The sequence below is a fragment of the Megalopta genalis genome, chromosome 14 (genome assembly GCF_051020955.1).
Source record: "Megalopta genalis isolate 19385.01 chromosome 14, iyMegGena1_principal, whole genome shotgun sequence".
Lineage (NCBI taxonomy): Eukaryota > Metazoa > Arthropoda > Insecta > Hymenoptera > Halictidae > Megalopta > Megalopta genalis.
In genome coordinates this window covers 7,295,393-7,322,611 of record NC_135026.1, presented here as the reverse complement: position 1 = coordinate 7,322,611, position 27,219 = coordinate 7,295,393, and the positions used below count along the sequence as shown (strand labels likewise).

At 45.0% G+C, this 27,219-nt stretch overlaps 1 protein-coding gene and 2 long non-coding RNA genes across 3 annotated transcripts in view; 1 reads left to right on the top strand and 2 right to left on the bottom strand.

Moving 5' to 3' along the window:
• The window catches only part of LOC117225809 (uncharacterized), a 692,652-nt gene that overhangs the window by 484,627 nt on the left and 180,806 nt on the right, over window positions 1-27,219 (top strand). The window lies entirely within an intron of this gene.
• LOC143260547 (uncharacterized) lies at window positions 1,717-8,370 on the bottom strand. The gene is made up of 2 exons (XR_013034825.1): window positions 7,839-8,370; window positions 1,717-2,742 (listed from the first exon to the last, which is right to left on the bottom strand). It is a non-coding gene; the product is annotated as an uncharacterized LOC143260547 (long non-coding RNA).
• Window positions 23,710-24,556, bottom strand: LOC143260548 (uncharacterized). Its single transcript, XR_013034826.1, has 2 exons — window positions 23,955-24,556; window positions 23,710-23,896 (listed from the first exon to the last, which is right to left on the bottom strand). It is a non-coding gene; the product is annotated as an uncharacterized LOC143260548 (long non-coding RNA).

Sequence of the window (27,219 nt, the reverse complement as noted above, 5' to 3'; positions counted from 1 at the left end):
AACTCCAAAGTTTTTAAACTAGCATGAAACTTGCCTCTCTCTCTCTCTGCAATATTATTTATTAATTATTATCTGCACAGGGCGCCTCATAATGATGTTAACGCTCGGAAAGGGGCGACTGACCAATGAGCGACCACTGCCGCTGCGTCAGATGACCGACGCGCCGCGGCATTGGCCGCGAGGGCGGAGCGCCGGCCGCGCTCGCTCTTCGATTGGTCAGTGTTTTTCGTTAATAACTCGTTAACGAAGCCGCGGATTGCATTTTCGCTGAGGAAAAAGTTGCTTCAAATGACCTCAGGAATCACCTTTTACCGAATGTTAACATAATTGTGGGACACGTTGTATATAATTTGAACAATATACAATAACAGTTCGCCAATATTAAAACAATTATAAATTAACAATAAACACAAACCTTGTCGATTTGTTAAACATTCTTCGTTACCGTATCATTTCGTCGTGTCCATTAGGATATATTACACGCATCGTCGCACGAATAAAATCGCAATAAAACAGCAGAGAATCCACACGAAGAAAGGTGTTCGATTGATCGCATCACTCGCTCCGGTATCAATTTGCCGGCGTTCCCATCGTAAACGGGCGGCACCCAAGAAATTCGTTGCTCCGTTCACGACGGCAGGCGTATCGCCGCGAGAAAATATCTACGTGTATACAGATCTCTCGGTGTCAAACAGAAATTCGCAGGGTACCGAGACGGGAATTTTTCGGAAAATATTCGCGGGCAGACTTTCGAGCGCGACCCCGCCCCCGTGTTCGCTTATTTATTTATTTATTCAGAACGCTTCGAACCGCTCGTCACTTCATGAATACAATATTAGACGCTTCCGCGACCGCGGCTCCCGAAGATTCCGCGGCTCCCGAAACTTCTCCCTCCCACTTTCCCCACCTTCCCGCCGCCGCCCCGGTTCTTATCGGGCTTGGTGTCGGCGCGTGGATGGTTCCGGGACCGCGCGCACCTGCTCTCGCATCCGCGCCGAGAGCTCTGTGTGCGTGCGCGTGTGCGTGCTGTTTATAATCCTCGCGGAAATTCTCAAATTGCGTTTGTCTCGCGCGGCGGCGAACCTGTCGGCGGAAAGTTCGCGCGGATACAGTTTCCCCGGGACTTTCGCGGATTCTTCAATTCCCGGGACGCCGCGCGAGGAAAATACCACGCCGCCCTGTGAATTTATTCCCGCGAAAAATAACCCCTCGCATTTTTACGCGACAATCCGACCGCCGGCTGACAACCCCCGGCCGAAATTCGTTTGTACGAAGTTTCCGCGCGCGTCGCGGAAGTATACAAGGTGTCCCGAAATTATGGTATTTCCGGGAAATGGGGAATTCCCGAGGTCATTCCAAGTAACTTTTTCCTCCGGGAAAATGCAATCCGCGGCTTCGTTTACGAGTTATTAACGAAAAACAGTGACCAATGAGAGATCGCGCGTGGCGGACGCCCCGCCCACGCGACCACTGCCGCTGTGTCGGAGCGCCAACCGCATTCGCTCTCCGATTGGCTCGCGTTTCTTCGTTAATAACTCGCAAGCGAAGTCGCGGATTGCATTTTCGCTAAGGAAAAGGTTGCTTCAAATGACCTTAGGAAGCCCCATTTTTAGATTACGAGTCATTTCTGGAACATCCTGTATATTTGAATGGCCTTGAAATATCGGATAAATATTTTAGATAACGTTCAATTGTTCTGCCGACGAAACTCAATACTTCGCATCTACTAACAAATATATTTTCATTGTTTAATTATCTCCTAGGAACTTATTCAATACATGTACAAATCTGGAATATTTGCAACGGTGTAAACGACGTTTAAGCAAATGTTGCAAGGAAATGTTCATAAGCGTTCGACACGGGACTGATCTCGTACGAAAGTTTAAACAATTGCGAAGGACATCGCGTTAATTTCAATCAGTGAGATTATGAACGATATTCCAGCGCGATCGCAAATCGGATTTGTTTTCGAATGCTGGATGAACTTAGCTAGTCAGACGGTATCTCGAACGTCGTTTAAATGTTCGTTTTAGATTCGGATAGAAGAGAGTTCGAGAACGTGATTTTTTATTATTATTTTTTTTTAACATGCCAAGTAATTACAATTTTTGAAGAAGAAAATTGTTTAGGCTTCATCTGATAAACTGGTTATGTCAAGGTTATGCTCGGAAAGTATTCGAGTAACTCGGTCCAATTTGAAGAACGTCGTTCCGTCTTAAAGGGTGTTCGCCGTTTATTCAATTTAAACGACGGTGCTCGTCGACGGACCACTTTCAGATTGACGTCGCTGCAGTACATTTCCAGCGAGATAGTTTGAACAGGCACTCGTCGTTGTATTTAAAGCGAGCTCCGGCGAAGATTCGAATAAATCAAAGCGCCATCTATATTCCTGTTCGGTCGCGGCAAGAGAAAGGGTGGGCAGAGAGAGAGGGAAAGGGAAAGAGAGAGAGAGAGAGAGGGCAGAGAGAAAGAGGAGTGGGAGCAGAGGCGCTGGGGATCTTGAAAGAATGATAACAAGGCGGACGTCTCGCGTCGTCGCGGCCGCCGGATGATAAATATTCGAGCGACATGAAAATTTCGCAGCTCGGCGTGTCCGACGCCGCTTCCTGAAAATTTCATCGGTTTCGCTCGCCCAACGCTCCGGTCTCATCGGCCCCAAAATTGCAAAGTTTCCGGCAACGCGGCGGCACAAAACTTCGTTGCGGAGTCCGACGAATCAGCGAATCCAGAATCTCGAACGTCCTGAAACACATTGGCGAATTTGTCTCGAGGCTAAATTTATTATAGGGTTGGAGATTGAAGCTTCCTCTTTAGGATGACATACAAATATTTGATGTGCGATTTTTCTTGGATGTTTTAGCGAGATTTTAATCGGATCTATGTCATTTGTCTTTAAGACGTCCTGTGCGGAACGTCGGTTGGAATTAATTTAAAACTGGTTCTTTGAAACGTCTGCTTCGAGATGTCTGAAATAAAATGTCTTAAGAATTAACAGGAATGTCAAGAAGGATGTCAAGAATTAATAGGAATAACAAGAATATAGGAGGTTGTTACGATGTATAAAAGTTACGTCTTGGAGATGTCTTAAGGACGTCGCAGACTGGATGTAGTGTTGACATCTTATAGACGTCTCTAACTGGATGTCGTTCTGACATCTTATGATATCTTGAACTGGGCATAGTGCTGACGTCTTAAATACGATCCGAGCTAAACGTCATTACAACGTCTGAAAGTTACGTTTTTAAGACATCTTGAGGACGTCCCGAACTGGACGTCGTTCTGACATCTTATGATATCTTGAATTGGACGTAGTGCTGACGTCTTAAATACGATCCGAACTGAATGTCGTTACAACGTCTGAAAGTTACGTCATTATGACATCTTGAGGACTTCTCGGACTGGATGTCGTTATGACATCTTAAAGACGTCTTGAGCTGGACGTCATTCCGAAGTTTCAAATGCATCCATAAATGGACGTCTTTAAGTTCTCTGAAAGCTACTTCTTTAAGACATCTCAAGGACATCTTGAATTGGACGTGCTGACATCGTAAGAACGTCATGAATTGAATGTCGTTCTAACATCTTAAGAACGTCTTGAACTGGACGTCGTTCTGACATCTTAAAGATATCTTGAACTGAACGTCGTGTTGACATCGAACGTCGTTTCGAATTGGACGTCGTCCTAACATTTTAAATACATCTCGAACTGGACGTCGTTCTGATATCGGAAATAAGTCGCCTTGAACACGTCCAGAACTACACGCATTTAAGACGACTGTAATTGTCGTTCTTCTAAGACTTCTTGAAGACGTTCCCAATATACATGAGCAGACGCCTTTAAGACGTTCCCAATATACATGAGCAGACGCCTTTAAGACGTCACCAATATACATGAGCAGACGTCTTTAAGACACTATAAATACGTCTTTGAGCAATCTGCAATAGTACTCGCGACGAAGAACAAAAGTCCCAATTCAGATCACACCGATGTCTTAATGAGGTCCATTCAAGGTCAGAATATCTGACGACTTGAACTAGTGGTCTTTAAGACATCTTATTTGTGACGTCTGAAGAACGTCCAGTTCGGGATGTCTCTTAAAACGTCTTATTTGTGATGTCTAAGGACGTTCAGTTCGGAACGTCTTATTAATGATGTCTAAAGAACGTCCACTTCGGGACGTCTCTTAGTACGTCTTATTTGTGATGTCTAAGGACGTTCAGTTCGGAACATCTTATTTGTGATGTATAAAGAACGTCCACTTCGGAACGTTTCTTAGTACGTCTTATTTGCGATGTCTAAACAACGTCCAGTTCCGAACGTATTTGAAACGTCAGAACGACGTCCGTGTCGGGATGTCTTTAAGACGTCACTGATCTATCTGGGAAAGCAACCATATGTCCAAAATGAGTCGTTCTCCTAGAAAACAATTTCAAAATTTTCGAAATAATTTTGATCGATACATTTATAATTTCATCGTGCTCAAGCAATGCAAAGAGCACCCAATTGTCCCCTCGACTAGATATTACAATGTACTTCGCGAAACTATGTGGAAGTATAATTTACAATAACTTTCAACTGCGACTTCGGCAGCAGATATTCACCGCCTTCCGGGGACGGTTAATACCGCGGAGTATCGCCGTTGTCCTTCGACGCGGAAAAGAAACCGGCCATCGGTTTCCCGGCTTGGAAACGCAATCTTCTCGCGGCGGTTTTCCAGGCCGGTTCCGCTCGGTCTCGTTACAGCCCGCTTTATCCGCGGCGCTGTATGAATTGTGCAGTGTCTTCCGCGTGTCGCGGATTTCCACGGGTTTTATGGTGATTCCGCGTGTAACAGCTCTCCGGGTCCCGGCGAATCCGCGAGTGATTTCGATGAATGAATAACGAATGAGCCTGTCTGGCCGGAGCGAGAGTGTAAGAGACAGAGAGAAAGAGAAAGAGAGAGAGAGAGAGAGAGAGAGAGAGACGGCGCTTCCCGTGAAGATCGCCTTGCTATCTCTCGGCCGCGCGTTTAACAACTCCTCTTTGTTTGCTCCGCGCAGCCGATTCCCCACGGTACGCCGACCGTCGCCGCGTACACGTTGACATCCGTGGAATTTTCTAAAGTCCGCCGGCACGCTGTGTAATTCATAGCGCGACCGCCGCCACCGCCACCGCCGGAAACCAGCGGTTCCGGCCGGGCAAACAAGAAATGAAAATGTGGAATATTTAGTCGGCCGAGGAAACGCAATTTGAAACTTCGCCGCTGGTTCTCGCGCTCGCCGGCTCCCGAATGCCGCTGTCCGACAATTGTTGCCTGCTTACATTTGCCAAGGAGCTTGTGGCATTGTTTGCCCGCGGCTCGTCCCGCGACGGATCTTACGGCGACGCCCGGCGTTGCTGGGCTGCCGGCTGAAACGTGACGTCACCGGCGCTCGGATCACGTGACGAGGCAAAGACACGGCGAACGGTAGCCGCCGAGTCCCACTATACCACTCCACTACTCCTTACCTCGTCGCGTGAACAACGGTGACGTCACGCGTCAGCCGACGACGCGGCAACACTGGCGACACCGTCGCGAGACACGATTGGTAGCGATGAAAACTACCGTACGAGCGGAGGTAGGACGATTTTTTATTCGGGAATGGAATTGAATTTTTCGATGATCGATGAAGGCGATCTTTTAGTCAGCCATGTGCAAAAGGGCCTTAAGCGTATTAAGATGGTCAAAATTGATCTTAGAGGTTTTTCAGTGACTGTTATACCGTTCGATAGCTGACCAAGAAAAACTCATCCGTGGAAAATGTCAACCCTGTAACTTGTCCCTGAGGGTAGTTACAGGATAAATAAAAACCGCGCGTTTTTCCGACAATTTTCACCTTCCGGTGTTTTCTTAAAATTTTGAAAAAAATGTCGCCTGTTTCGGATATCGAGCCACATATTACAGAATTTTTTCAGATTTTTCGGTTGCAAGCCGTGGCTAGAAAAAGCAAAAAATGAAAAAGAAAATCGGAAAATCGAAGATTTCTCGAAAACGAAAAAATATACCAATTTTAAATTAATTCCCTGACAAGATACTAGCGCGTGCAGTGTGCTCTATTTTTTTGAAGATTTTTAGTTGGACTGCGCCATAGTTGAAAAAAATGAAAACCGAATTTGTCGACGTTTACGCTCGCTCGCACGCTTCACCGACTCCGTCGAGCCTTGGCATCGACGTAGCAATGAATTACATATGCGTGGGACTAGCACAGGAAAATTCGGAGCAACCCGAAATTAGGCATTTCCGGGAGAAATTACTGTATCTGACTTACGACGACGTCTGTTGGCCACCCGAAACAAAATGAAACTTATCCTCGCTGGAGAAGTTGGTCTGCCCCCCCCCCCCCCCCCCACGGGACTCACTCCCCCTGCAGCTCCCTTTGTTTATTCATTTCGCCGATCAATGACCCCGATCGGGAAGATCTCTAATTCGTGGCGCAGACGTCTCAGCGGGGAAATTTCGTATTCCGGGGAGGAGATGTACCGGCCGAGGTGCCCGAGTAATTGATGAAGATGGGAATAACTCCTTCGGGGTTAATATCCCCGAAATTCGTTCCGGCGGCGGGTTCCTCTAACTTTCGGCCGGATGAGAGCGCCAACGTTTTCATCTCTTAATGTTTCAGCCGCATCGCGGCGAAATAAAAGTACTTTGCGAGGATTTGAACGGGAGGAGATATAGACAAGGTAGACGGAGACAGAGAGCGAGAGAAAGAGAGGGAGGGGGGAGAGAGAGAGTTTCGCGGCTGTCTGAAACCAAGGCTCATCCTATAATCCGAATTAAAACAGTAAGTAGCGATTCGACGGAGGCCAATGCGATTCACGGAGCACTGGACTAAGCTAACGTCATTAATTCCTGAAAATCAACCGGGAACATTCCCGGTTCCATTTGGGCTCTCTCCTGTGTCAACAAATTGCAAATTTAACTGTTCTCAGCTCGGCGACGCGGCTCCGCTCCGGGTATCTGTTTAATTCCGACGGAACACATTTACCCTGTTCCGTCTGCGTCTATACGATTAACACCGGCTTCCTTACGACTCACTCTTCCCCTCCCACGATCACCCCCACTCCGCCACGGCAGTACACCGACGCGATAGAAAGTATCCCTTCCACTGTCGATCCGTTTCGAGACCATTGTTTCGTCCCGCGTGCACCGCCACCGATCTAGGTAAACGAAAAGCACCTCGGCGACGACGGAGATTGGCCTGCGCCAACAACAAATTCAAGACGCTAAACATTTACCCCCACCCCTCCCACCGCCGTGCCGCTGAATGCAAAGAAAGCGCCGCGCAACTGTGATTCACCGTTGCCCTCCGGCGAACTCATTACGACACAACAAATTCATTACGATCCACTTTACTGTTGTTCGTTGTTCGTTTTCAAGTGGAGGAGAATTTCTGTGCAGTTATGGCTGACATAGATATCCGCGAGTGGAGGGACTTTCGCTCGGCTTTGTGAAGCGTACGAGATGCGTTTCAATTTTTAAGTAAAGTGTAGGTTAGAAAAGGTGCCGTTTGTGTAAAAAGACGCAATGCAACGATCGCGGTTCGCGTTCTTCTGAATTGTGTATCGTTTGGTTGTTTGGGTACAGTGCGTTACAAAACTTTTCGCGCGGAGCGACGTGCTTCGTTTAGTTAGGAACTACTTTTAACGTATTATTATTATTATTATTATTATTATTATTATTATTATTATTATTATTATTATTATTGTTGTTGTTGTTGTTGTTGTTGTTGTTGTTATATATTATTATTACTGTTATTAATTACCCTTAACTAACTTCCGTATTGTTGACTCGGTGAGTCATCCGACGTCTGAGGCTTACCGGGTACTACGGATGAGTCGCCAGCGTCACTGGATGCCTGACGCTCACTGGGTACTAGCGGTGAGTCACCAGTGACATCCAGGTACTAGCGGTGAGTCATCCGACGTCTGAAGCTTTCCGGGTACTACGGATGAGTCATCAGCATCACTGGACGCCTCATGCTTACTGGGTACTAGCGGTGAGTCACCAGTGACATCCAGGTACTAGTGGTGAGCCATTCGACGTCTGAGGCTTGCCGGGTACTAGCGGTGAGTCATCCGACGTCTCAGGCTTTCCGCGTACTGGCTTCCGCATTTAAGGCTTGCTGCTGGTGACCATATTATCTCAACGTTCGATGCGCATTGGATACTATTAGTGAATCAACCTGCAGTTATCCAACTTTTGGATATGTGCACCTACAAAGTGTGACGCTCATTGAATGTTAGCACAGAGTCATTCTACATTTATTCAACATCTGATTATTCAGTAAGCTGCAGTACGAAAAGCTTGCAGACTTCCAGATACCACTCTATAAAATATCATTTGAAATCTAGAGCACCATAACAAACGTCGGACTCATGACCCCACACATAATCTACAAAATATGAATATCACTCGTCTCTTCGAAGTCGAAAAACAAAATTTGATTCTTCCATTGTTAAAATCTAGGACTGCGAATAAATGTTTCATTAAATAACTGTTTCATGAGCTCTTTATACAAAATAAAAATATTCATTGACATGCAGTGGCTGCGTGTTACCATAGTTCCAGCATTGGAACAACGGAAAGGCTGATAAGCCTGCGAGAAAAATACGTTGAAAAATCAGTTTTGAAAGAATTGCTGAACAAAGCTCTCGGGGTTATAAATATCGTCGATAATACAGCTGTGAAAAATGATCCGCCGATACACGTTAATACAGTGAAAGCGATGCTGCAGTATTTTCAAATTTGTCCTTTGTTTTTCACTGTTCCGCGTTTTGTTTATCCCGTCGTCCGCGGTCCGGTAATAACGAAGAAGTGTTATTCCGCGTAGCCGTGAAAGAAATCGTAGCGCAAGGTGTTAAACTATCTAGACCGGCGCCGCGGTTCGAAACGCTCGTACAAGTGACTATTAACAATTACAGCGTGCCCATCGGCACTTTTATTTCCGGCATGGACGCTCGCATCGTGAGAGAGAGGGAGAGAGAGAGAGAGAGAGAGAGAGAGAGAGAGAGAGAGAGAGAGCGAGAGAGAATAGAATCAACCGAGAGAGAGAGAGAGAGGGGGGGGGGGGAGAGGAGAAAAGAGTAGAGTCACGAGACAACAAACCTGCAACATTGTAGCAGCGGTGTCGCGTCCCTTTGCTTTCTATTTCCCGGCGTCCTCCGCCCGGGTTTAGCAAAAGGGTTAACGAATTCGGCAATCAACGAGTATCGATTTCGATCGTTCGCTCGATTTTACGTGAGTTTTTCACCGCTTTTCTCTCTTCCCCTCTCTCTTTCTCTCTCCCCATAGTTCTCACCGGCCTGCGGCCACGAAAAATCTCACCGATCCCGTGAAATGATTCGGCTCGCGGCAGTTAGCTCGTTATAAAAGTGGTCCGCGTGACCACGGAACCGGTTATGGACAAATTATTCTTTAGGATTTGGTGGGATTGCAGGGAACATTCGGATCCACTTCCCTGCACCTGCATCACTCTGTTGTGTGTGGGATGTTTCAAACTGCGGACGTCTCGGGTTCGCTTTCCTCTGGCATACAGGAAATAATATTCTAACTATTATAAACGACGGAAACAATATTCGGTCACCAGTAACTATTACAAACAACGGAAACAATATTCGGTCATCAGTAACTATTGTAAACAACGGAAACAATGTTCGGTCACCAATAACTATCTCAAATCACGAAAATAATTTTCGGTCACCAGTAACTATTATAAATAACGGAAATAGTTTTGCGTTGCTAATAACCATTCTATAATAGGTAACGAAAATTGTTTCTTATTATAAATAACAATTATCATCGTCGAGAGTGTTAATTCATTACAGATATCCATTACAATTAACAAAAACAATTTATGATTCGAATAAAAAATAATGATTGATCGATAGGTTGTTTACAAACTCCACCCCTGAAAAACAAATTATATTTTTCCACCCTCGTTTGCCGATTTAAAATTCGGAAAAAATGTCTCAAGTAAAGCTCGTCTGCGGCTTTGTGTTCGCATTTATCTCACCCAAATATCCCAAGCAATATCTGAGAAGATAACAGTGAAAGTTTATGCTCTTCCACCGCATATTTGTCCTGAAACGAAGCGGTAGAAATTCCACGCGAAAACGGTATTCAAGGGGAAGAACATTGTCCGCGGCATCCCGAAAGTGAAGTAAAAATTGCACGGGCTCAGATTATCCGAGCTCAACCGTCTAGACCCTTCATAATTGACGCGAGCATTAACTGTTTCCCGATGTGAAGTCCCCAGCCTTTGCGTCAAACACCGGCGTATAAAAGATTGGTCAACACACGCCGGGAGGGGAAAACAAAGGAGAAAGGAGTTGCACGTCTCATGCATAATTTTCACGCAGAGGTCCATTTACGTGGCAGACGTGCCGAGCCAAAGGACCAGCGGAGAAAAATGCTTCTGCCTGTGCCGCGAATGCAACTGCGCCCTATTCATTCATCTCGGACCTGTCCCGCGTCAGGAACTCGACAGACGCTCAGGCGCGCCAGCGCCGCGAGTCAAACTCGGGCCGATCGCGTTATTGACGCGCACCGATTTATCATTTCCTCGGATTATTAAAATCAACGTCCAAAGTGTGTTCACTCGAGATTTGGCTGAATAATATTTTTATATATAATACAATATTATATAATATACAATATGATATAAAATATAATATAAAATATAATATAAAATATTTGGCGGCAGTCGTAGTGTGTATGTGTTTGGTGGAGAAAAGGAGAGGGGAGACGTTTCGTCCGGGACCCGCTAGAGGACTCATCAGTAAGGCTATCCTAGCGGGCCCTTGCCTTAAACGTGGGTGTAGGGCGAAGTCTCTGTATATATAGAGATCGAGACGGATCGGTTACTAGCGGGAAGAGGAGCCCTCTGCTGGTGGGTCTGGAGGTAGCCGCCACAAATATAATATAATATAATATAATATAATATAAAGTAATATAATTTTATATTTTTATATATAGTAATATATAATCCGCCATGAATTTGACGGTTATAGCATTCAGTTGGTAGACCTGATAGACGGTGTTTGGCCGCCAGGTGTCAGCACCGGAAACGACAGAATTGGGTTATGTTAATTTCTGCGGAACTTCTGTCGAGGTTACCGCGTAAATTTTTTCTGGGAAAAGGAAAGACGGTTTTTTGCAGCGAGAACTGAAGCCGTGGAAAATGACGATCGCATGGTAATTCTTGCTGTGTAAATAATCGTGCAGAAGGGATCGCGCGCGGTCCCTAGACGGTCCCTATCGGTGTTCTTTCACGCTGTCAGAAGGGAGAGCGACAAATCACGCGAAATTCTCGGCGCAAAACCCGCCGAGAAACGTCTCGACAGACGGATCGACAGGCAATTGACTAATGGATACCACGAATTCGTTTCGATTCCCAGCGAGAGGCAAGTTCAAGGGCGTCGACGGAGAGTCCCGCGATGGGGATCCCGCTAAATGACACGGCTAGGAGGACCAATTTCCCTGGCGAAGCTGGAGCCAGCCTTCTGGAAACGTCTGTCGCGAAATCCCCGACCTCGAGGTGGCAAAAAGCTGCCTGGAAAACCATGGAACAAGCTGACTCCGAGTTTCAACAAGTTAACCTATAAATTAAGGGAAGAAAAGTTGGGTACCTTCTTTTAATTATACAGGGTGTCCCATAATTATGTCAACGCCCGGAAAGGGGTGATTTTCGAGGTCATTCGAAATGCTGAACAAATAGTTCAGATAGCAAGTGCCTAATTTCTGCTTGTGGGACGGATAATGGCCTAACGTCTATACAGGCTGTCCCATAATTACGTTAACAACGGGAAAGGAATGATTCCTGAGATCATTCGAAGTAACTTTTTCCTTTGCGAAAATGCAATCCGAGGCTTCGTTTACGAGATATTAACGAATAAACAGCGACCAATGAGAGACGAGATCAGCCGAGCCAATGGGTGAAACTGGGCTTCGAGCGCTCGTTGGCTCGATCGCCACGCCCATGCGACCACTGTTGTTGCGTCAGACGCCTACGCGACCACTACTGCTGCGTCAGATGGCCGGCGCGGCGCAGCATTGGTCGTGAGGGCGGGGCACCGACCGCACTCCCTCCCCCTCATTGGTCACCGTTTTTCGTTGATAACTCGTGAACGAAACCTCGGATTGCATTTTCGCTAAGGAAAAAGTTACTTCAAATGACCTCAGGAATCGCCTCTTTTCGGATGTTAACATAATTATTGGACACCCTGTATAAACTTTAAGCCATATTCGGCCCGTAAGCAGAAATTAGACACTCGTTCTCTGAACTATTGTTCGGGCAGATCCTAATCAGGCAGGTTGTATGCTTCGCCGGTGCTCTAAGGAATATGCTAACGTGTTTCTGTCTTGGAGCATCGACCAGTCAATTAGCAGCTCAGGCTAGGTCAAAGAACCTATTATAATTTCACAGGTTCTATCGGGAAGGTAAGCGAAAGATCCGAAAGCTGTTTTGGATTAGCTACCTTTGTCAACGCTTCACGGGCAATGCTAAGGCGTTCCTACGTTAGACGCTCGATCATGCAATCATAATAACCGATTAATAGCTCGCATAATGTTACCAAACAATGCGGAGCGTATCTTGGCATCTTCAGAGAGTAAGATGGAAGACCCGACAGCGATTTTACGGTAGCTAACTAGCTTCCAGCTGCAGCTGCCTTCGTCAACGCTGTAATAAAAATACAGACGGGTTCCTATTTCGAAATTTTAATCAGCCAATCGGTATAAAAGTGATCAACAGCCTATATAATTGTTACTAAACAATGCGGAACACAAAGAAACTGCCACCACTTTCGGGAACAGAATGAAAGACCCAAAAGCAAGGTTATACTAGATTTCTACCATCTCTCCAGCTTCAATCGTCAACGCTCTAAGAACAGTGCTGGCGGGTTTCTATATCAATAATCTGGTCAATTGATCAGTATAATTGACTATTATACAGGATGTCCCAAAATGTCTCGCAATCCTGAAATAAAGGGTTCCTCAGATCATCTGAAGTAACTTTTTCCTTAGCGAAAATGTTCTACGAGGCTTCGTTTACGAGTTATTAACGAAAAACACTGACCAATGAGAGATCGCGCGTGGCGCACGCCCCATACTACTGCCGCCGCGTCAGGCGACCGGCGCGACGCGTCACTGGTCGCGCGGGCGAAGCGCCGCACTCGTCCTCCGATTGGTCCGCGTTTCTTCGTCAATAGCTCGAAAACGAAGCCTCGTAGAACATTTTCGCAAAGGAAAAAGTTGCTTCAAATGACCTCAGCAACCCCCATTTCCAGATTGCGAGTCATTTTCGGGAAACCCTGTATAATTTTCTATTACATCGAGAAACAGAATATAATACTTTGAAGCAATTTTACGGTAGCTATCTGGTGTCCAACTTCAGCCAGCCGACCATGCCGACGAGAATCCTCACCAGCTGATCAGCATAGGTAACCGACCAACAGGCCCCGGCAGCATCGTCGAATTATGCGGAACGCGTCGAAACGTGACGTCGATAAAAAGTAGACAGAATGGTCGGAAATCAATCCTGTCGGGACGAGCTGGCAGCCGGCTTCGGTATTCCCAAGCCAGATCGTTATCCAATCGGTGCAACGATCAACCGGCTGCGCGACATCGCCGTCCGCCAAAGGCGGACCCTTTGTCGTAGTGTCTGCAGACGCCGCACGGCCTAGAATCTTCGGGGCGCCAAGTGAATTATTGTCAGTCGGCCGGGAGGAGAACGCCGCCCGCGGAACCCTGACACTTTGACAGTCGTCGGCTGGCTCGGTAGACGAGCTGGGACCGGGACTCTGGCTGCCGGGATAAGTGGAGGAGGGCAGAAAACCGCGGCCACCCCCTCGTCCTCGTCCGCGTCCGAGCCCGTCATTGACAGCTGTCAGCCGTCAGCGCTCGAAAGTTTTACGAGGACGAAAGTTGATATTGCTGCGCTTGCAGCCTCGCCCTCGCAACCGAACCCCCCTCCCCCTCCGCGACTATCGTTTTTTCCGCACCCTCCTCCCACCCGTTCGCGTGTTTTCTTCCTCGCAGTTTCACCTCGCCGCTGTTCCCTTTTCTCGCTCTCTCGCGCGCTCCCTCCTCCCACGCCCTCTCTCTCTCTCTCTCTCTCTCTCTCTCTCTCTCTCTCTGGCCATTTCTCCCGGTCCATTGCTCTCCACTCTTCCCTCTTAATCCATTCCTTTTTTCCCCGGGAGCCCGGCTATCCGTTCCACGATTCGTTTCAATTCCGTTTTTCTTGCCGGTCGCAACGGCCCTCTTTGTCCGCCCTTATTTCTCAATTTTCCGTTGTTCCGCTCGCTGCCTCCCTTCCCGTTGTCTTTTTCAGCCTCCGCCGTGCTTTTTTCCGCCTTCGAAATTGATGTTGTTGCAGGCCCACCCCGACCCTACGGGCCACCCTTCGCCGGACGCCCTTTGTTACTTCTTCGTCTAACCTTGCCCTTCTTTTAATTGCTGCGCCGCCGCAGCCCTTCGACTCTACGCTACACTGCCGGACAATGGGAACCCTGCGCAGCTCTTTAAACACACACACACAGTCTTTTGAATATCCGAGACGAGAGGGCTGGGCGGCTCGCGCGACCTTCTTCGTTATTTTCGTCGTTAGTGTCCCCCCTCCCTCCGCCCGAAGGGTTGTTTTCGTTTTTCTTCGATTTTGTCGAGAAGGATCACCTGCCAGCCGATCGACAGTTTTAGCGAAGAATGTATTGCCGGGGTCTTGACAATGAGAACTCTTGGTGTCCGAGTTGTTTATCGAACGTTGAGGATGTTAGGATTAATTTTAAGTGGGCTTGGAAAAACTTAGGGAAATGTAGGGGAACTTGCGGAAATTTGAGGAATTGCTAGGAAATTTGGGGAGACGTGTGGAAGCGTTGGACAATTTGGAGAAACTTTGGAAAACTTGGAGAAATTTGGGGGAATGTGGAAAAAGTTATGGAAATGTAGGGGAACTTGCGGAAATTTGTAGAGTTGCTAGGAAATTTAAGGAGACGTATGGAAACGTAGGAAAACTTGGAGAAACTTTGGAAAACTTGTGGGAAACGTGGGAAACTTATAGAAACGTAGGGGAACTGGCGAAAAAGTGAGGAATTGCTAGGAAATTTAGGGAGACGTGTGGAAACGTAGGACAACTTGGAGATATTTTAAAAAACTTGGAGAAACTTCGGAAAACCTGGGGAAAATTGGGAAACCTTGGCAAAACTTGAGGAAACTTAAGAAAACTTGGGTAAATTCGCAGAAACTGGAGAAAACTTTGGAAAACTTAGGGTATAAACGTAGGATAAACTTGGGAAAAACTTAAGAAAACATGTGAAAAATTGTGAGAACTTAAGAAAACGTGTGAAAAAGTGTAGAAACTTGAGAAAGCTTGAGAAAATTTGGAATAACTTAAAGTACACGTAGGGAAAACTAAGGGAACATGTGGAAAATTATGAAAACTTAAGAAAACGTGTGAAAAAATGTAGAAACTTGGGAGAACTTGAGAAAACTTGGAATAAACGTAGAGAAAACTTGGGGAAACATGTAGAAAGTTGTGAAAACCTAAGTTTTTCCTAAAAAAACGTGTGTAGAAGTGTAGAAACCTAGGGAAACTTGGGAGAATTTTGAGTAAACGTAGGCTGAACTTAGAGAAAACTTAGGAAAACATATGGAAAATTATGAAAACTAAGGAAAATGTGTGAAAAACTGTAGAAACCCGGAGAAACTTGGGAAAACTTTGTAAAACTTGGAATAAACGTAGGGTAAACTTTGGAAAAACTTAGGGAAATGTGTAGAAAATTTTGAAAACTTGGAAAACGTGTGAAAAAGTTCAGAAATCCAGAGGAACTTGAAAAAACTTGGATTAAAGATAGAGTAAACTTGGGAAAAACTTAGGAAGCCATGTGAAAAATTATGAAAACTTAGGAAAACGTGTGGAAAAGTGTGAAAACTTGAGAAAACTTATAAAAACTTGGGAGTACTTGGAAAAAACATAGGGGAAACTTGTGGGAAACTTAGGAAAAACATATGGAGAATTATAAAAGCTTAGGAAAACGTGTGAAAAAGTGTAAAAACTTGGGAGAACTTATAAAAACTTAGAGAAACATGTAGAAAACTGTGGAAGCTTTAGTAAATGTGTGAAAAAGTGTAGGAACTTAAGATAACGTGTAGAATAGCTTTGCAAGCTTAGAGTCACATGTGGGAATTATTAACCAACTATATTGCCGTTACATTTTGCCAACAACAATCGATAAAGCGAGGCGTGAAAATCGTTCATAAAATGTGATAAAATGGGCAGAAGTGGCGAACAAGCCGCTGCCCCGCCTGAAACTTTTTATAGTCAAAATTGAATTCTTGAAGTATCGCATTTCGAAAGAATGTTTGTACATATCGATCGGTAACCGTTCCAGGGTTCGAAATCCACGGTATCAGCCGTTTTGACGTACACTTTTGACTTCAGCATATCCTATCTGTTTTCAAAACGAGTTCAACGATCAACCGTATTGTAACCTCGAGCCTTGAAACAAGGCTACAATAATTTTGGCCAGAAAAAAACCGAGATTCCGGTTCGCTGTGCGCCTGTGTAAATGAACTGTCGCGGTGCTTATCTCGCAATCGGGATGCGTTGTTCGTCGACGGCGAAGGGAAAAAGGATTCGGATCGATGCCGTCGATGGGGTCGATAATCGACGCTTCAATTTCGACGGGAAAAAAACGAGCACGGAGATTGGCAGGGCGGTCGGAGGGGGGTTGGGAAAAAAATCGAAAATGTTCCCAGCCGTTTCGGAGGAGGGGCGCCCTCGATGACGACGTCACGGATTGAAATGGCGCGTAAAATGGCCACTGCTCCCAAGGGCGAAATATTCGAAGTCTCCAATTTTATTCATTCCCCGCCAATCGTGTCCTCTCTCCTTCTCTCTCACACATACATTCTCTCTCTTTCTCTCTCTCTCTCTCTCTCTCTCTCTCATTCTATGGCGACTGTTGTAGCCACCTCTCGTATTTCGTTCACGAACGAAACGGACGTCGTGAGAAGAACGTTGGACCCCACCCGAAAAAAACATTTGTTACTCGGGGGAGCAGGTTCTCGCCGGTCTCTGCGCGCAGGGGATGGGGGACGAAAGTGGCCTTCAATGGGAAAGTAATCTCGACCGGGCGAGCCGCGCCCCACTATGGGGTGTTCGGGTCCCAGAAGAAGTGAATAGTCCTCCTACTGAAGTATACCAATAATTAGGCTGCGAATTTTATGCTTTCGCGTGCGGAGATGCGAAACGGCGAGGAGGTTGCGAGAATTTCAGGGAATTGCTGTGACGTTTTCAATTTACACCCCTGCGTTTCTTACCGCAAACTTAAAAATTCAATGACGAGGGGATCGACCAGTTGGTGTGCGCTGGTCGGCTCGAATGCAATACATTCAACAATATCGTTTGCTTAGGGCGGTTTAGGGTCTGACTGTGGAATCTGACCGAGTCGGATCGAATCCCATCGGGACTATTTTTTAAATATTTTTTTAATCACATGATGTATTTGTTTTTACTTATATAATCATTACGGCAACATTTCAGAGACTTTTTAAATATATTTTAAAAATATTTGTCTATATTATGTACCGAATGTCCAAAAACAGACGTCCTTGAGACGTTCATGTGACGTCTTTGTGTTTAATATTTCTCTCAATATTTCTCTCAATATTTCTCTCTCTCTCTCTCTCTCTCTCTCTCTCTTTCTTTTATTCTATATCACTTTCTCTCTCTCCCTCTCTCTCTCTCACACGCACAAACAGCACACACTTACCCTCCGTCTCCGTCTCTCCAGAGCCACAGACGACCGCAACCCTCCAGCGACCCTTTCGAGCCCTCCGCCGAAGTAAATCGTGAAACTTGTTTCTGTTAATGCCCCGACGCCCAGAGTCGGGCCACTCGAATCGGTGTTTTGCAAATTGAACTCCACGACCGTGGCCCGATCTCGTGATAACCGGCATTTTATTCGGACCTCCCCTGGCCATCGGTATACCCGGTCTGTTTTCGCGAAATAACTCGGCGACTCACGTGTCTACCACCATTAACACTTTTACGGTTCCTTCCCGAAGTTGTAACAGTTTTACGAGCCCTCCCACCCGACCGGCGTCATCTTTCCCTAAATTGTTTTTATGCTAATTAGATCTACCGTCTAGATTTTCAGATTATATTGTCCAACGAATCTCTTTTCACATGAAACAACGTAACCCCGGCTATGCTCGTGTGGTTATTCACGAGTTTATTTCACAATTTCTTTCAACAGCTTTTTCGCGGTGCTTCTACATGTAGGCTTTTCGTGCTAATCTGTATTGTTTTCTAACAACGTCGAGATTGGATTTCGAGATCGTACGATTTCTATCGCAATATAAGTGCTTCGGTATAGAAATAAAATGGTACCATTTATTGCAAGTAATATTTACAATTGATTGCGCTGTTCATTGCTGCATTGTTCATGATCATATGGCTTTATTACTTACTACATTCTTTGTTGCTATTTCGGACAACATATTCGTACCACTTAACCTACTAAACTTTAAAAAAGAACCACTGAGAAAACACACGTCACTACCATAATTAATTCGAATAATTGTTTGAAATCAAGACTGTCGTATGAAATCGTACACTTTAATCACATAATTATTGCCAAAAATCGTGAAATTACTGATTTTCAGGAACATTGATGCATACGTCAATGGTGTTTGATTTTCAGATTTGCACAACAAATCCCACGGTTATATGAATTATTGAATTATGAATCCTTATTTTACACTTCACTCCTCCAGGTCTTTTCAACGAAGAGAAACGTAAAAAGAGGACCTTTCACCTAAACACTTCTACCCTCATCACGTTTGAACATAACCTGATTTTCGCATTTCGACGGCTCCGCGACGAGATTAGGTGTTTCCCAGGTTCCCAACGAGACCAGGTGACGCCACGGCCGTTCCCCAAGTATATTAATCAGCGGCTGGCGTCGTTCGCGGTCCGCTTGCCGCATCATTTGTTTCCCCTTTGTCCGTTGTCTCTTTTTCAACTGAGAAAAGTGCAAGAACATGGAGCGCGTCATATCGGCAGCCATTGTGATCCGGATCAATGCCAATGTCCAGTGCGGACTTTTATCAAGAGAAAGAGAGAAAGAGAAAGAGAGAGAGAGAGAGAGAGAGAGAGAGGGAGAGAGAGAGAGAGAAGGCAGGGTTGAAGATGAAAAAGTGCCGTATCAACGTTATACAGTGGCCCGGATTATTCCCGGGCCCTTTGAAGCGCCAATCAATTATGCACAGCGAATGGAAGGCACCGAGACCTTTTTTTTCCTCTCTCCTTTGTTCTCCGTCCAGCTTCCGCTTTTCTCCCCGCCGGCCGGCCCGCTCGCTCCTCGCTCGCCTCCTTTTCATCCTGTTTTTCCTTCGTCTCCTTTTGTATTTTCAAGCGCGTCGTCGGAGCCGTTTTCGGTCAGCCCCGTTCGTTGTCTCCGTTCGCCATTTGCGTATCAATTATGCCAACCCCGCACGATTCCCGTTGATCGATAGTTATTTGTCGCGAATATTAGCGGCCGTTGTTTCCACTAGCGGATACGCGAAATGGAGCCAAGAATGATTTTTTTCAGTGAAATACGTTTCCATTCTAGTTTCTTCAATATCGATGCAGGCAGTTTTCAGTTTGCAAGATATATTGTACCAGCAGAGATGGATATTATTCGAACACAATTTTATTTAATTAATTTATTTATTTATTTTATTATTATTACATTTTTTCGAATACATTTTTCGGATCACATTTTATTCGAATGATCTTTTGAATACAATCTTATTCGGATAATCTCTTGAATGAAATTTTATTCGGATAATATATCGAATAAATTTCTTGAAATAAAATTGTTGTTTTTATAATATAATATATCGAAGAAATTCTTCGAACAACATTTTATTCGGTCAATATATTGAATAAATACTTCGAATAACATTTCAAATAAATTCTTCGAATAAAATGTTATTGGAGTAACATTACGGATAAAATTGTATTCGAGTATAATAAAAATTATATTAATTATATTACGAATTATATTATGGTAAAAATTATAATAATAAAATATTTCGGATAAATTCTTCGAAAACAATTTTCGAATTCGTTGTTCGTTATTCGAAGAAAATATGCCGTCCTTTGCTGTGTAGTAACAACTACATGACGCTAATTGGCGTGGCAATTTGTAATTTCTAATAATTGTTAGAAATGACAAACAATTTTCATTTTAGCTTCCGTTTGTTGCAATCTAGACGAAATATTGTTACTCCGCAAGACCAGTAATTTCTGGTAATTTTCTGTGAAGTCTGATCTAAGTTGATAAACATTTAACTGAACAAATTAGTACAAATTGCCAATATGAGAGGTCGGCAGAAGGACTGATGAAGCGGGACGAAAAGAGAAATCGAGGGAGACAGTCAGAGAGAGGAGGAGGAGGAGAGAGAGAGAGAGAGAGAGAGAGAGAGAGAGAGAGAAACCTTTATTGACCCTCGAAACGAGTTTAAACCGAGGGTGAAGCGGCCTGATTGCCGCACCGATTGTATTCGCTGCGGCATAATGAAAATTCTTCTTGCGTCATCTGCCCCCGAGGATAGTTTAACGGCATACTGAAATTCTCTTCCCTCGCCAGCCATAGTTGGCCGCTAGTTGATCGCAATCTCCTGTCGCGCTTCGACTGTTCCCGGCCACCTTTAATCGTCCTTAAAACCTCCCGGACCACCGGCAAATTAATTAAGGAGCACCAGCGCCCCGTACGCGTTCTCCGAGTTTCCGCAGGTCCACAGAGTCATGAGACCTCGCAATGATCCGGCTTGATTGCCGCCAATCACAGCCCTCTTTGCCTCCGCTGGATTCGGTACGCCCGGAAGACACTCGTCTCAGCGTTTCTTACGTGGCAACCCGAAAATTAATCCTTTGCACTCGAAGCTATTTCAACCGTAGATTTAAAATAATTTTTAAATAGTATCTAATTTTTAAATAGTATTTTCATTTTATATGACAAAGTGCATTTTATGCGTATGAAATTATATCCTGTGTTATATTACTACTTCGTTAGCATAAAAATTATGTTAGGACGTGATACAAGAAATTTTAGTGCTGCCTCAGAGTCACCACTCTCAGTATAATATCGGTTGCACGGATTTCTGAAGATGAAACGTAAACAGCAAGTTCTTTCTTTCTTTGATCACTTTGACAGACTGAAAATGATTAGATGTTATTAGATATTTATTCTTAAATTTTGTTAATCGTACTATTATTTTAAATCGATCGTGATTTAAATGTGATGCAATTTGACAACGGAAGGATGACAGTGACATAAATAATAATAGTGTTGTGAACTGTGAATTTTATGAATTCACGAGGGAAATTATTAGAGGAGACTCAAAGTTGTAGAAACGATAAAAGAATTTCCAAACGGTGTCGCGCATTGTTTTCATCCTATTAAATATATTAATATGTCCGCTTGAAGGATAATTTTTATGTTGCACAAAAGTCCACGGTATGGTCGTTATTGTGCTGTGGTTATGGTAAACGGATGAAGCTCTATTGTCTTCTCTCTCTCTCTCTCTCTCTCTCTCTCTCTCTCTCTCTCTCTCTCTCTCTCTCTCTCTCTCTCTCGTTCTCAAAATTCATTTGCAATAGATTGTTAACACTCCTTACACAATCGGTTCACGGCATTCCCAACGCACGCAGTAATTATCAACAAAGCGAAGTAAAGTTATAGAGAATATCGTATTGGCCCTCAGCCACGTGTCTCAAGATTCTAACCTAAGAAAAAGGGAAACTTGACAGATTCGCAAGAAGGTAAAAATGTTGTCCCCGTAGACACGAGAGAAAAAGGCGCGTATTTCAACAACTACGTTCGAAGATTGTTTGTTAATCATCGTTAATTTTCAATGCCGCATACACCTGTCTCGATCGAAAATGCTCCCAGAGGTAAAATATTAAAAAATAAAATAGAAAAATCGCTGCACTTGATCGTATGAATAACAAAAAAGCAATGCAAAAAAGAAGGTAACACAAAGGAGGGTAACGAAACGACTCGCGAGCCTGTTAATCATACACGCCGTTAATTTTCAATATCGCGGAGCCCTCTCTCAATAAAAGTAACTATAAAGGTAGAACGCTTTTCAACTACAGCGACGAACGGGCTAAAAAGGCGCCGTATTTTTCTATGGTCCGCGTATAGACCATAAATTTCACGTATCACGAGCGAGACTCGATAAGACCGGCTGAATGGCCCGTCGGATAATTTTCGCGAGGCCGTAGCGTTAACGAAAACGGTTGAGAAAGACGGCGTAGTGGGGGGGGGGGGAGCCGGGCGTAGAGAGGTAAGTGTACTCGCGTGTAGCGCCACCGCGCTGAATTTGTGCACAGCGCAGAAATTCTTTCTACGTGGCCGAGGCCCGTTGAAAATGGCCCCCGCAGGACCACGGCTGACGCTACTTTTCCTTCTGATAAATGATATATATTAGGACCGCGAGCAGTTTATAGCCAAAGTTTAGGTCGTCTGTATCAACGCGGCTGCTCCCGGCGGGACGGTATCCAGCTACTTAATCTCGCCCCGGCATCCGTATTGGCAAATATTTCATTCGCGAGTCGTAAATCTACGGCCGCGCCGCCGCGATCCGCCGTCTAATAGCCATTCGCGCGAATTTATCCCGTAGATTTTATTTGCAGCCCGCGCAGCAGCCACGTCTCGGGCCCGGAATCCGAAGATGGTATTGCGGCGAACGTAAATCTTCCGCGCGTTGCATAAAACCGTGTGCAAATGTGCGCTTTTAAACCCCGACCTCATTAGCCCGACTGTGCATCTTCGTGCGAATTCTCGTCTCTCGTGGCTTCTCCCGCGCCGGAATTGGAACGAGAGGAAACGGTGGACGTTCGTTTTCGGTGGAGATTGTTCTGATCTTGACGGTCCTCGGATACACGCTGTCAAGGACATCGTTTCGAACAACATATGCTTTCACGTATTATCGTCCCGGGGCTTTGGTTTCCGAGATATACATATTCATGGAGCGAGTGTCGTTTACGTGCTAACTCAGACATAAGACAGACCTAACCTAGAATCGACCCGGATCTAATCTGGACATAAACCAGACCCGACTTATGACTGGACTGTTGATTTTATGCATTTATAACGACAACGGGTATTTATAATGTCGAATAATGGAAAGATTTTGAACGTCTAATAATGTCATTGTATTACTTCCGAGCTGTACACCCAGATCTAACCTAGAATTTAGCGAGAGCTAATCCAGGACCAAACGAGACCCAGACTTGTAACTAGACTGCTAATTTGATGTGCATCAAAATTCCGGCTACTCTTATTTTTGTTTATATATATATATAAAAACAAAAATAAGAGTAGCCGGAATTTTGATGCACATCAAATTAGATTTATATATATATATATTTAGATCTTATATGCACAATAAGTTGTGCAACAATATAATTATATTCAAATTATGTTTCGTTGTTGAAATATCTTATATTTTTTCAAAAATCCCAAATGGGAAGTGTGCCAGGTTGCATGAATAAAAGAAAAAGGGAAAAATTTGTTTTATCGTTTGAAAAACAGAAGACTGAGTAAGTAACACGTAGTTACTATAAACTTTAAATTACATATTTATGTATGGTATTTAATCATAACATAAAAACCAAACCAAAAATATCATGCTTCAAATATGATAATTTTATTGTGTTCAACTAAATGACATTAAACTGTCAAACATACTGTCAAACTGTTAATCATATTCTTCGCATCAATTGGTGGACATAAAATTCCAAAATCCCGAAATGGGGATCGTGGCAGTTAATGGGTTAATAAGAAAAGATGAAACGGTTGCTGATTACTTGACATAACCTAAAACGTTGAAAGCTAGTGACAGGTTTCGATTCCTTTCATTATTCCACTTTAATACCTTTTTATATTCCGCTGCACGGCCTTTACTCGTGCTGAGCGGGAATTAATGTAACATATCGCCGGTGATATGCAAAATTTCTCGATCGCTAAACCGATCACGCGTGTGGTGCTCGCGTAAGAGTCATCGCCTCGCGTCACGATGAATCGTACAAAACTGAACGGCCGACACAAGGCGACGGAACGCGGCAGAGCTGTGCGGTTACCGCGTGCGAAATCAAGCTTCTGCGTCTCATTAGCCGGATCCGGATTTGATTCGTCTCTGAATGGGTTAATTCGACTGATTAGCCGGAGCCGTTGCGTCGCGAGTTAATCAGACGGTTGTATGCAAAGCCTCGGGAGTCCTGGCAACAAAAGTCAGGCCCGAACAATGCCGGGGCTCGGGTTGCACGGATCGGCATGGGGAGGGGGGCCGTTTGCCACTAAGCACGCGTGAACATTTCGTCGGACGTTTCAACAGCGCCGTTCCCGGTTCGGATTCTTTCGACACACGTGTTCAGATTCTATCGGCCGTGTGGTTTTCAAGCTCCTGCCTTCGGGGCACAGAGATTGCGCGTACACATATGCATACGCTATCCGACGTTTCGATCTGCAGCATTCAGATCGGACGCGGCCCTCTCTCTCTCTCTCTCTCTCTCTCTCTCTCTCTCTCTCTCTCTCTCTCTCCCTCTTTCTCTCTCTGTCTCCCTCCTCAAACCTCCCGCGGGACCCAGCCGGCTTTCATTATGATTCCAGAGAGCTCGTCGGAGCTAACGATGTCCCAGCTGATAATTGCTCGCGCGATAGAGCCCGATAATGCCGCATTGAAAACAATTTATCGGCGAAATGATGCGGCCCGCGTTCCTGTTCCACCTGAAGACAATGCTTCCGGTGCCCTGCGAATTTTGTATCTGACCGGCCGGATCTGTCGCGTTGCTCTTAAACACTTTGCGAGAACAACCGTTCGCGTGCGTGCATTCGTTCGTAGGTTGTGGATATTGTACGAAAGTGTTCGTGCACCTTTTAAAATGCACTGACTATTTTAACACTGAATTAAATAACTTGAATTTTTTTTAGATGATAGAGGAACTAGTCTACTAGACGATGACTGAATTGCTTTTTTTAAGTTTTGCTATTACTTGGAATGGGAAAAAAAATTAAGAAATAAAAATCTCGTTTTTAACTTTTTAACGAAAATTTGAAGATATCTGTAGCGACCAGTCGTGCGCACAATAAGATCTTCAGTCCTCGTGCAAACGGCCAGCGTAATTTATGACTCTCCTTCGAAGAAGCTATTTTTGAGAAGACAAGTTCCAAACCTTGATAGCACATGTTTGCAATAGAGTCTTTTAAGAAATTCCTCAATAGCTAAAGAGACCGTCATAAATTAGGAGAGTTTCCGAAGGGTACTCGAAGCGGACCCAGCGACCCAAAGGCCATGTGGTCCGACGCGGGTGACCCGGAGGAAAAGTTCCACACGTTGTCACGTACAACTCATCATCCCCTCCGATTACCACGCCGTCCCGAAAATACGCAAAGAGCGTAAGGGGCGGGCGGTTAAAAGGACAAAATGAGCAACGCTGATTGGAAAGGCCCAACGCGTGGGGTTGAACAATCAGGGTTGTTCAAGAATTTTACCAGGGCAAACGGCGAAACGAAAAATAAAACTCGATCACTGCATCGCGACTCGTCCGAAGACATAGTCCGCGAAAATAAAGAAGTTTCTATCACCGCACGCGAGAGTACTATTGATTTCGAACAAATCCTACCCGAAATATCTCTTTCGCAGATCTCGGTAACTTGTATGCACGCTGAGAATTTGATGGAAATCAATTATGACAAATTAATGATCGGAAAAATCGCAGTTTTATTACGATCTTGACCAAAAACTGTAAGAAATCTGCAGTTTTCAAAATCCTTCGACGCCTGTAGCTCGACTCTGGTTTAACCGATTTTTTTCTGAATTTTCGTTATAGGCTCAGATAAAAAAATTAAAAAACGAGGGTTCTTAATTTTTTCTTTTCATTCCAAGTAATAGCAAAATTTAAAAAAAAAAAGCTTTTTAGCCATCGTCTAGTCCCTCTGTCATCCAAATAGAAAGTCAAGTCATTTAGTTAAGTTCTCAAAAACGTTTCGCGTTTCGAAAGGTGTACGAACACTTTTGTGGGCCACTGTATATCACGACTAGAATCGATAGAAAGTTTAGAAATAATTGACAATGTGACTGGAAAGGCTACGAACGTAATGTGTTAAAGGCGAGGACGATCGACAGCATTCTTTGAGGCTAGGAACGGAAAAACACGGGTTACGCGAATTTATACAATTTTCCGAGACACGGCGAGATATTACGATGTCCTTGAAATGGCAGCGAACAATAGTTCCGAACGTTTCAATTTTTGAAACGTTGCGGAGGAATGTTTCGGAATTCTTGAAATGACCGTTCTGTGTTTCGTTTTCTCGCTTCTCGGGCGTCGTCGTCGCGTTCGATGATCGATCGACCGGCCGACCGGAAGAGGACCGAGGGCACGTGGCCACGAAATATCGCGTGTCGTCGTCTTAATCAAGAAATTTCGGGGCCTGCCACGTGACCCGAGGCCAGCACCCGCGGCTATGGGCAGGGTGTATTTTGTCGTGGGCCATTTCTGGGCTAAATTACAGCCACGCAGACGTCGTTACGGCTGCTTGACTACCGGTGAAATGGATTGCGCTGGGGATAAAGAATGAAAAATTGCCGCACCGTTGTATCGCGTGTATTGTTTCACCTTCCTCTCTCTCGCTCGTTCGCTCGCTCGCACTCTCTTCCTCTCTCTCTGGCTCGCTCGCTCGCTCGCACTCTCTCTCTCTCTTTCTCTCTGGCTCGCTCGCTCGCTCGCACTCTCTCTCTCTCTTTCTCTCTGGCTCGCTCTCTCTCTCTCTCTCTGTCTCGCTCGCTCGCTCGCACTCTCTCTCTCTCTCTCTCTCTCTCTTTCTCTCTGGCTCGCTCGCTCGCTCTCTCTCTCTCTCTCTCTCTCTCTCTCTGGCTCGCTCGCTCGCACTCTCACTCTCTCTCTCTCTCTCTCTCTCTCTCTCTCTCTGGCTCGCTCGCTCGCACTCTCTCTCTCTCTCTCTCTCTCTTCTTCTCTGGCTCGCTCGCTCGCTCGCTCGCACTCTCTTCCTCTCTATGACTTGCTCATTCCCTCACTCGCTCTCTCTCTCTCTCGTTTCCTCTTTCTGTCTCCAAATGCGAAATTGCATTTTTCGTGGACACTATACGGACTATTAAAATACATCTCCTTAACTCTTTTTGC